This window comes from Miscanthus floridulus, unplaced genomic scaffold (assembly GCF_019320115.1).
Source record: "Miscanthus floridulus cultivar M001 unplaced genomic scaffold, ASM1932011v1 fs_698_4_5, whole genome shotgun sequence".
Classification (NCBI taxonomy): Eukaryota; Viridiplantae; Streptophyta; class Magnoliopsida; order Poales; family Poaceae; genus Miscanthus; species Miscanthus floridulus.
In genome coordinates, this window is record NW_027097130.1 from 13770 (window position 1) to 21516 (window position 7747).

At 49.5% G+C, this 7747-nt stretch overlaps 1 pseudogene; it reads right to left on the reverse strand.

Annotated features, from left to right (window-relative positions):
• Positions 1-513: 513 nt before the first annotated feature.
• LOC136532747 (CBL-interacting protein kinase 19-like) lies at positions 514-4530 on the reverse strand (annotated as a pseudogene).
• Between the last annotated feature and the right edge of the window lie 3217 nt (positions 4531-7747).

Here is a 7747-nt window from a genome sequence, read left to right on the forward strand (position 1 = left end):
AACACGGTCACAGATAGGACGGCGACACAAAACCCATTCATCACCGATAATTATGCGATCTTTATCTCTGCAGGCGCGCAGCAACAAAAGTGGGGGGCCCAACTCCGAGCCCCGCGTAGCCGCACACGGCGCTTTCTTGGTCGGGCCCGGCAGCCCACGCGCGCCGGTAGGTAGGCCACCCAGCCCCAACGCCGGCTCACGTGCTCGACTAGGGCCGCCGCACTCCCTGCCAATCCGGCCTCCCTGTCCCGGGTAGACGACTCCTGCAGAGTCCGAAACATCGGCGCCTCTCCAAATCGGGACTGTACAATTATGCGGCATCAGAAATCGAAGATTCGGAATCCCAATCAGGCCGGAGCTGAGCACGTGTGGATGTGCCGGTCCAGGATGCACCTGATTTATCGTTCGCTTGAACTTATCGGCACTAATTTTCATTCATGAAACACTGTTTCTCTTATAACAAATCAGCAGCAGCTTTTTTCAGCCAGTCGAACAGAGCCTAACCAAATTATTATTATCCTGCTGCGCGCCTACAACCAATAGCAGGACTACACCACCCGCGATACAACAACATTCAGCAACAACTTAGCCTCAGGTACCAACAAAGACACCGGAGTATGTACCGCATCCAGTCTCCCTCCTCCATGGCGGGCATTGTTTGCCCTCGTGGAGAACAGAAGTTATTCAGTCAAGAGATGTCGGGCTCATCATCTGAGGAACTACAGTGGTGTGGAACTGGTCAAGATTTTTGTTCCGACTACGATCTCTTCTGGTCAGCTGTGCTGTGCTCAACTGTGTCTCTAGCCTCATGCCGCTCCGAATGTCACTCCTGTTACCAGTAGCTCCGTAAGAAGTGCTGTTGTTAAGTTCAAAGCCTGCAGTGAGCAAAGGAAATGGTCAGATAATAAAGCAATCGATTCTGCAGTCCTGTCACAAGTTTCAGAAATCGTAATAAACATCCATGCTGATCCATGACAAGCAAACCATTTTTTTTATAACCTATCAGGAAATTTGTGCATCTGAATACAATCACATTACCCTGCAAAGCTTTAATATTCATATGCCCCATCGGGCCACAAAGGAAGTTTAAATCCGTTGATACTATACCCAAATAAACCTACAGCTGAACAATCAAAATATTTCCATGTGCAGGAACTAATAACTATATGATCCCAGTGAATGATAGTATTACTACCGGATCCACTTATTTATGTGAAGAACATTAGGCAGAGTGATTTAAGACATAGAAAACTTCAGGTTCAAGAAAGGGCAATTGATAGAGAAAAAGAAGCTCAAATGATGTTTTTTTTGTGTGTGTGTGCCTGGAAGGATTAATCATGCTTAAATTTCATTCAACTAAGCTGACCAAGAAAGTAGCAACTCCTGATTGTGGCTGCAGATATGCGTACGATTTGGTTGTGCTAATGTGATCCATGTTTTCATTATAATTATGACTGTATTTGTCAAATTAAGTGATCAACATGGATCCAAAAAGGTAGATGTTATCATTAACTGCACACAGATGATGATTATGGATCAATAATGCAACAATGAGGAAATTTAACACAAAGCCACCAATGTACAAAGTACAAACCCCACAAATCAGCTCCTGACATACAATAAATGGTGAATACAACCTACTGCCATCATCGCACAAGTAAACCTGAATAACTCTAATGCAGGAAGAAGTCATAACATCACTGTAACTGTAATTTATGATAGAGGGATAAAAGCGATACACCGCATAAACCTGAATTGTTTATCTACAGAGAGTATAAGACGTTTGGTTTCCCAAGCAAGATTATTTTACCCTACCAGCACAAGCTCCAAGAAACTTGCTTCCTCAGGAGAGCCATTTTGGCTCACCGCTGGTAGCAAGCTGAAACGTTGGAAATTCTTGCTACCACGAGAACTGAGACAAAGCTAGCCAAACATCCAAGTGCAGCAGCAGCAGCATCAAATCCTTGCTCAGCAAGGGTAGGCAAGGTTTGGTTGAGGAACCAAATGCACCCTAAAGTTCCCAAATTTGGACTAGCATGCTCGAAACCTTCTGAGAAAGTTTCCTTATGGAATAAAGGAACGAGCCCCTCCTTCTTCCTTTATTTTTGATAACATTCAGTAAAAAAGGGGGTGTAGATTACTCACAGCTAGATGCAACAGCAGTATTATGGAAGTAATGCTGGCATAAGAACATAAAATAAGTTCATTGTATTTTTACTTGCGAGCTGAGAAGGTAAGTTCAACAGAATGTGGATAATCACAACAGAAGCTTTAAAGTGAAGATGTGATATAGAAAAATGTCCTGGTCTAACTATAGCTACAGAAATAGAGATCCAATCAAGCTAGGCGAAAAACTAATCAATTGGGATGCCAAAGATAACTTGTGCTCGTGACATGTGTTCATAATGCATGGATCTTAGTGAAGCCAGCATGTGACCTATACCTAGAAATAAAGAAATCAACTGTTAAGCAACTGCAGAACCACTAGAACATGGTATATAAATTTTAATTTTGATCAAGTGGTGATGCATTTTAAGTAATCATTCTGCAGACAATTCCAGACCTCGCTTGTTTCCAACAAGCAATTATCAAAAACTAGTATGTTCAAAGACTAGCAAGAAAATATCTGGGCCAAGAAATTCATGACTGTTCACACAGAATTAGCAAAGCAAACATATCATGCTTGAATTAGCATAAGTAGAACACATGTGATTTAATCTACAGAGGTTGGATCATGCAAATAAATATTGTTAAAAATATTATTAGGAATGGCATCAGTAACATCATAAGAAAAAGTGAAGGAAATTACTACCTTTCGACCTACTCGGCATCGGTAAGCATACTTGGAGCTCGGACCATATGGTGGACAAGGTGCTGCATCCCTGGCTTCAATTCCTTGTTGCAGAAGTCCTCATACTCTTCATTATCCCCTGCCTTCTTTTTTACCTCCACCATTACAAGGGGAGGTGTGAGTTCAAATATCTCCGCGCCAATTGTTAATGGCCCCTTAACTCCTTCCCTTGTACCCTCCAGGCAGATCCGCCAGTCCTTCCTCCGCAACTTGAAACTCTTCAGCTTGCAATGTCCTCCAATTTCGTTATGATATCCGACATGGGCTCAGCCGAGATGAACCTCACTTCATCCCCTTTCTCCTCAAATAACCCTGATAAGTTAAATTCCCTTGAGAATGATATGATATCGAACGCATTAAGGCTTGCTGGACGTGGGAGCGAGCCACGGGGCCTTTGGCTCTCATTAGATAACACAGAAGCAGGGCAGGATGAGATCGACGAGTCTGAGTCCGACCCTGATTCATCACCATCAACCTTTGGCGGAGGTAGAGGCGGTGGTGGAGGTGGCAATGGTGGAGGAACAGGACCAGCCGGTCCCATATCCAACAGGCCATCCTCATCATCTATAACTTTATGCAGCTGGTCATCCTCGATATAGAACTTGACAGGCTTGAATCCTTTCTTGAACCAGCGCGACTCCATGATCTCCGGCAAAGTGATCCGAGTGTTGGGGTTAGTGTCAAGAATTGCGCGTCAGCAAGCTGGTAAGGTCTTTGGAGAACCACCTCGCACAGCGGAACTCGCCCTTGTAAATCTTCTTGTACATGGCCATGATGTTCTTGTCATGGAAAGGGAGGTACCCGGCCATGAGCACAAAGAGGATGACACCGCACGACCACACGTCGCCTTGGCGCCGTCGTACCCGCGGCGGCCGAGCACTTCGGGGGCCACATATGCCGGCGTGCCGCAGAAGGTGTGGAGCAGACCGTCGGGACGGAACTGGTCGGCGACGGCGGAGAGTCCAAAGTCCGATACCTTGAGGTTCCCGCGGTCGTCGACGAGGGAGGTTCTCGGGCTTGAGGTCCCGGTGGAAGACGCCGCGGGCGTGGCAGAACCCCACGGCGGAGACGAGCTGCTGGAAGTAGCGGCGCGCGGTGTCCCTCCCTGAGTCGGCCCTTGGAGACGCGGGAGAAGAGCTCGCCACCGCGCACGAGCTCCATGACGAAGTAGATCTTAGTCTTCGTGGCCATAACCTCGAACAGGTGCACGATGTTCGGGTGGCGCACGCGGCGCAGCACGGCGATCTCGCGCTTGATGTGCGGGACGAGCCCGCTCTTCACGGCCTTCTCCTTGTCGAGCACCTTGATGGCAACGTTGTCCCCCGTGCCGGACGTGCCGCGCGTAGTACACCTTCGCGAAGGTGCCGTGCCCCAGGAGGCGCCCCAGCTCGTACTTCCCCATCAGCAGCCCCCTGGCGGCGCCCGCCCCGCCCCCTCCTCCCTTGGCCGCGGCGGCGGCGGATGAGGCCGGGGCGCCCCGTCTTAGGCGGCGGGTCCGACTGCGGCGGCGGCGTGACGGCGGCCATCGGACGGTGGGGAAACGAGCGCGGGGATTAGGTAGTGCGGCCGGCAGCGGAGGCAGGCAGCTTGCGATAACAATTCTGTGCAGCTGCGCTGCTCTGCTCTCTGTTCCCCTCTTTCTCTCTCCCTCGCGCAGTCTGTCGCGTTCTCAGACGGTCTCCCACGACCGGTGGTGTGGGGTGCTTTTGCTTTATGCCCTCGCCGTTTCCGTGTTTTGCTGGGCTGGGTCCATGTCGGCCGTGGGTGGCTTCTTGTTGGACCGCTTTTTTCTGTTGTGGCCCTGTTATGCCCCTCGCCGTTTCCGTGTTTAGGCATCGTGATGCGTGTGATTGCGTTGGTTGTTTTTTTTTTTTTTTTCTGTTGCATTGTTTGTTTGTTTTTGCGATAGTTTTTTTTTCCAGTCTGTCTACACGAGGTTTGAGTGTTTTGGGGAGAAACACTCAGATTTTTTTTAGTGCCCATCTTCCTCTCACCAATCACTCCGTCGAGGCCACGCTAAGGTCTCACCGGAGCTCCGCGGCTGCGTTTTTTTTATAACATTGGATTGGTTGTTTTTTTTAGTTCGTCAGTGCGAGTGTTTTTTTTGGGGGGAGGGGGGACACTCGATTTTGTTTGTACTGTTCATATTCCTTCTTGTCCTCGCATCACCCACCGCCCCGCGGCGGTGCTAAGGTTTCGGCGGAGCTCTGCGGCCTCCTTCTCCCATCCTCCCTCCTTCCGCGGCGAGCTCTGGCCATGGGCGCCCCCACCCCAACCTGGCCCGCTTGCCTCCACCGCCGCCAGGGCCCCTAACCGCCCGGAAGCTGTCCCCACCGCCTGCTCGGCCTACCTTCCCGGAGCTCCCTTTCTAAGGTTGTCGGACTTAGAGAAGATGAACATGAGAGGCCCGGATCTGCAGGCGTTGGCGATGGATCCGACAGCCAGGAAGGAATCGAGTGCGGACAGCGCGTGAAACACTCGAGTGCCATATAGCTTTACCTTTTGGGGGTAAAGAGAGATCTGGGTGGGCAGGTTCCACCACGAGAAACTCAATCAATTGAGTATACTCAAGTCACATTGTTTGGTTCTTTAAAAAAAATTGAAACTTTTCTATCTGTCCATTTGTTTTTTTCAAGCTTTAACCTTTTATCTATCTAATACTACTATCAAAGCAATGCGCTATTGGAATAAAATCATATGCCATATTCGGTGCAATGCTAACAAGCAAAGTTGACTAAGCAGCAAGCCCGTGCCTCTCTTTCGTGTACGTGAACATGAACACTCCATTTCCTATTCACGTTTCTGAGAAGGCCGGTGCCGTTGTTTCGGGAACCCCTTTCCACTCGACTACTCCATCGGTCCGATCCATCCCTAACCTAATATGCTAGCTGTATCCTGTATCCCACTTGGTGCTCACACCTCACGCGCTGCAGCACCGTTGCTACGTTGACGCCTTGAGCACCTTCACGCACGCGTCAGGTGTACGTAGTGTAACCGTGTATCCAGCACTCTTCCATCGTTAAGCAAACGAACTGTACTACTGCCACATTATTAAGGTTTTTTTTTAGTATGCAAGTAAATATCGGGGTTGGGTGAGGTGGCGACACCGCGGTATGCGTGGAGCGCCGGCAGTGGTCGAGCTGGCGAGCGAGCGGACAGGTGTAGCGTCTCGAGCGACCGATACAGGGGCAGTCATCGGGGGACGACGGTGCGGTCCTCGCGCGCAGCTTGGATTCTTCTCCTACCACCCCAGATACGGGGTCGCGTCGTGACTCTGGTGAAGTCGTGAACGGACGACCGACCAAGCGAGCTCGTGCGTTCGCGTCGGGATATACAACCTGCTGCCTGAGCCACAGAGAGGCGCGATCCTGCTAACGTACCGAAATGGAAACGCACCAGGAAAACCGTGTGCTTGCAGTTGCAGTGGCAGCTCGTAGCCACAGGCAGACGTGAAAACACCGCACCGCATCCCATCGTTTTATATGGCGTCACTTGTTCTTGTTCAGTGACCAGCTTCAGGATGGGCGAAACTCCGATCTACGGCGTGGCTCTATGAGTTATAGTATTATTAATTATGATCATGGAACACTTCGAATAAACCTCTAGGGGGGGAAAAATGTGTGACCCTGCCTGACCACCATCACTTTGCGTGCTACATTTCGCTGCGAACTTTAGCGCCCACGCAACAAGTCAAACACACGCCGCGCGCGCGTGTCATTTTCTCCGTGCCACAATCGATCGCTGGCACCGCTCGCTCAGTGCCGTGACGACTGACGACTAAACAAAAAGCATGGAGTGTTCGTGATATAGATACGCAACGAAAAGAGACGGACGCCAGAACCGGGCTACGGAAAACGAAAGGCTCGGCATCTCACGCGGTCACAAGCCACAAACGGTGTCTGTCTCCGGCGCAGGCGTCGCGGTCCATCCCTGGCGTCCGCGACGGGATGAGCGCGCATCGCGGGGAATTTCTCTCCATGTTTGCAGGACGGACAAACCTCGCCTAATAATGCGAAAAAAAGGGAAACCGGGAGTGCCTGGCAACTGTTTGTACTACTACTTTGTAGCTGCTGCGAAGGGGGAAGCTTTGCGGAGCCACAGGTTTGTTTGCCCGTTCAGAAGGGCTCGTGTGAAATTCACCTATTATGGAAAGCCCACATGACTGATCGCGGAGATGCTGCACAAGTGTAGTCGAGTAGTATGGCAAAAGCAAAGCCTGTCTCTCGCTAGCTTGTCCCAGATTTTGTCGTGCTCGTGCTGCAATCGCTAAATCTGTTTTCTTTTAGATAAAATGGCAATCGCTAAAATAGAGCAAACAGAAACGAACCCTTTCGTGCCGACGATGGATCGAGAGGTTACTCTATCCGTTTTGAAATACTAGCTAACTAAAGCCTGTTAAAAAAAAACCTAATAATTTGCTCATCATCACTAATTAGTTTGGTTGTTAGCTTGGTTATAATTTCTAAATAAGGCATAATTTTAAAAGGCAGGCGTGCATGCTACTTATTACGGTACCAACTTACATGAGTCATCAACAATGTTTTAGGCGGACAGATACGGGAGGAGCTTGCTGGACACATACACAGTCCAACTTCCTGGACTACTACAAGGCATCAGATGCTACACTGATGCATCAACTTCGCCTGATCTTCCCGCCCTTCTGCCAAGAAGGACTAGAAATTGGAGTCTTCATCATCATCAACACCTAGGTGCAACCGACTCGAACCATCTACGACATCAAGGCGGTGATGACAGAGTCAACATCTGTCCTGATGGCGAAAGCTGCTGCTCTGGCGCTAGCTGCAATTATCACCGACCGCCTCAATCTGCAGGACATAAATTTCTTGTCATTGAACAGCTTGTGCACTTCGTGAATGCCTCTATCAAACCAATACC